The sequence below is a fragment of the Microtus ochrogaster genome, chromosome 8, assembly GCF_000317375.1.
Source record: "Microtus ochrogaster isolate Prairie Vole_2 chromosome 8, MicOch1.0, whole genome shotgun sequence".
Taxonomy (NCBI): Eukaryota; Metazoa; Chordata; class Mammalia; order Rodentia; family Cricetidae; genus Microtus; species Microtus ochrogaster.
This window is the reverse complement of record NC_022015.1, coordinates 72,463,250-72,466,994: the sequence shown is the minus strand read 5'-3', so window position 1 is coordinate 72,466,994 and position 3,745 is coordinate 72,463,250.

Below are 3,745 nucleotides of genomic sequence, written 5' to 3'. Positions count from 1 at the left end.
AGGAAGGACCCCGTGGACTGGACACGCACAGTGGAAGGACCCTGGGGAGTGGACACACACACAGAGGAAGGACCCCGTGGAGTGGACACACACAGTGGAAGGACCCTGGGGAGTGGACACACACAGAGAAAGGACCCCGTGGACTGGACACACACAGAGGAAGAACCCCGTGGACTGGACACACACAGTGGAAGGTCACACACAGAGGAAGGACCCTATGGAGGAGTCACCACCCAGCACAGACAGTGATAGCTTTTCATTGTTGTGGTGCAATACCTGGGAACGTCAGGGGAACAGCAGCGAAGTTTGGCTCACAGTTCATGATCACTTGGTTTTGGACTAAGGTGTCCAAAATGTCATTTTGGGGAGCGCGTAGGAAGTGAAGCAAGATCGTAACTGCAGTGACAGATGGTTGTGAGCCACCATGTGGGTGCTGAGACTCAAACTGAGAACCTCTGGGAGAACATCTAGTGCTCTTAACTGCTAAGCCATCTCTACAGCCCTCATTTCAAATATTTTAAAATTTGAAGTAAGAGAATATGGTAAAATCTTGGTAGTTACTAAAATTTGCTATATTAAAGTATGAAAGTTTACTGTGTTATTTCTTTCCATTTTGTGTGTGTCTGAAACTTTCATACCAAAATGGTCTATTTTTATGGCCCAGAAATGAACTGAAAAGGATATGCAGCTGTCTTCTTATCAACAACCTTTCTTATTGTCAGATTGTCTAGACAGATCTTTTGATATGTCTGTCGTTCCTTATTTCATAGACAATGCTTACATGCACATCTTAGTGTTTTGTTTTCAGATGTGATCTGCTCGCCAATGATGGAGGATGAGGGTCCGATATCACCATCTATATTCATTTTTTGTAGTCTCCTAATACCCCAGTATTTTATCCTTAATAAACTAAATCTATTTTCAACAGTTGATCATTGCTGTTTTATCACATTTAATTCCTTTCCCCCCTCCTTCCTTAGCTTTCCCATTCCTTCCCATTTTTACCTTTATTTTTGGCCTCGCTGTAGGCCAGGTGCTCCTCAAGCCTGTGTTCCTCCTACCTCGGCTTCCCAAATGCTAGGATTACAGGCTTTTGCCACCATGTCTGCCTTGTCACATTTAATTTCTCATATAATGTTTGTTTTTCCCTAGAGTTGATAATTGCCTTATGTTTTTGCTGTTGTTAAATTTTCTAGTCACTTATTCCTAATTCGTCGCTAACAGAATGAAATTTCCTTTGCTTTCGCTAAATACATATTGTGATCTCTAGTACTATGTTTTTATTTTAATAGTGAGATATTTCCTTGGTTTGTTTTGTTTTATCTCTTTGTTTGGAGGCAAGGTCTTGCTATATTGCCCAGGCTGGCGTAGAACTTGCTACGTGCTCCAAGCTGGCCTTGACCTGTCTGTCTTCCCGGTGGCATGCTTTTGGGATCTGAATGTATCCATTAAGGGCTGCCACTTGCACAAATGACTATTTTGAATGAGTTAGAAAAAAGTACTTGTCACAGACAGTTGAATTTTATTTTATTTTTATCTTTATTTTTGTAGGGTTTTTTTTTTGTTTGTTTGTTTTTTTGAGACAGCTGTGTAACAGCCCTGGCTGTCCTTGAACTTGCTTTGCAGACTAGGCTAGCCTCAAACTCACAGAGATCTGCCTCCTGAGTGTTGAGATTAAAGGCGTGTGACCCACACCAGGCTTGACAGATACAATTTAAAGAGGAGCTTTCTAAAATGACAAGTTCAAAGATTTAACTCTAAGGGGAAATTAGTAAGAAATCCCTTTCCTATAGTTGGATGCAGTCCCTCATCAGGCCCTTGTCACGGCAAGCAGAGTGAAAAGGGGTTTCAGCTCTCTCTCTGATGGGCTCAAACCAGATGCTTTCGGGTGTGGAACACCTGATGACTGTATTGGTGAGCACATCCTTGATCCTGTTTGGTACAAACAACACTGTCATTGTGAAAATTTCTTTTTCTGCCATTTTGAGGATTTTGTTCATTTCTCTCCAGTGTTAGATCCTTTGCTTACTGGATTTCAAGCAGTCTCCTTTCTTGGTTAATTCCTTCTTTATTTTCTTCTGCAACAAAGTTTCTCTGTGTGGCCTAGGCTGCTATGAACTTGGTATCTGCCAGGCTCAGCCTCCTGAATATGGAGATTACAGGTGTGCACCACTGTGCCCGAAACCCAGTCTTGATCCACGGTGGTCATTCTCTAGCAATTTTCCAAGGTAACATTCATAAGAGCTAAATTTGGGGAGACTTTGGATGTATGTAAGTGACATTATTTCAGTTTTACTGTTGATTGATATTTTGGTTGGGTATGGAATTTTAAATTTGAAATCACTTTTACCAAGAAAATTTCACTTGATATTTGCCAAAAGGCCAAGGAATTTCCTAGGAACTTTGAAGGCATTGTTACATTATTAAAGTTTCCATTGTTACTGCTGAGAAGTCTTAGGCTATTCTTCTTCTGAACAGTCATATTGGATCCTTCCTGCACCCTTTTCTGAGACAAGGTTTCTCTGTGTAGCTCTGGCTAGCCTGGAACTTCATCTGTAGATCAGGTTGGCCTCAAACTCAAAGATCTGCCTGCCTCTGCTTCCCCAGTGCTGGGATTCCAAGGTGTGCATCAACCATACCCAGCTTATTACTTTTTCTCTTATTCTAGAAGCTTCTATTTCTTCTTTGATGTTCTATAATTTCATTCAAATATACTTTAGTGTGAGAATTTGTAAATCTATTGTACTTGCCTTTCTTAGGCCCTTTCAATTCAGAACTACATTCCCTTCTGAGGAATTTCTGTAATTATTTTATTTTCTCACTCTATTTCCTTTTGTTCTTTTTCTGACACTCTTGTCAAATGTTCAAGCTTTCTGTATTTATATTCTAGTTTAATGTGTGTGTGTTAATGTGGGGGTGCATATATGTTTGTATGTGTGAAGGACAACTTCATGCATTGTTCCTCAGACAATGTCCTCCATTATTTTTGAGACAGGGACTCACTGATCTGAACTCACAAGTAGGTTAGGCTGCATGGCTTGCATGGCCCTGCTTTCCCAGTTCTGGGATTATAAGTGTGCCTCACAATGTTTAGCTTCTTTTTACTTGGGTCCCAGAATCAAATTCATATTCTTGTGCTTGTGAGGTAAAAATCTGACCAATTTTGCTATCTTCTCGGCCATGGTTAAACAGTTTCTCTTCTTCCCAGTTTTCATCTCTGTTGTCCTTTTTCATGATTTCTTGAATTCTGTCTTGGAAATTTCTACTGGATATTTTTTTACTTTTGACATAGATCACATACACAATGTACATATATTGATTTCGTGGAATTAAAAAATTATCATTATCTTCTTAAAGTATTTATTTATTCATTTTTTTGCCAATGGGTATTTTGTCTATAGATATGTCTGTATACCGTGTGCATGTCTGGTGCCCTTGGAGGTCAGAAGAGAACATAGAATCCCCTCAGGACTTGAATTATAGATGGTTGTGAGTCACCATATGGTTTCGATTGAACCCAGGCCCTTTAAAAGATCAGCTAGTGCCCCGAAACATTGAACAATCCCTACAGAGTCTCTCTGAATAATATTAAATATACCAAAAATTGAAAATACACCATGTTCTTGTTTCATGGAGTGAGCTTTTTTCCTTCTCTGATGGTACACAACATAGTTTATAAATGGCTTCTTTTCTTTCCTGAATTGTTTTTATTCTTCAAACTCTTTTTTTTATGGTTTGTCGAGAC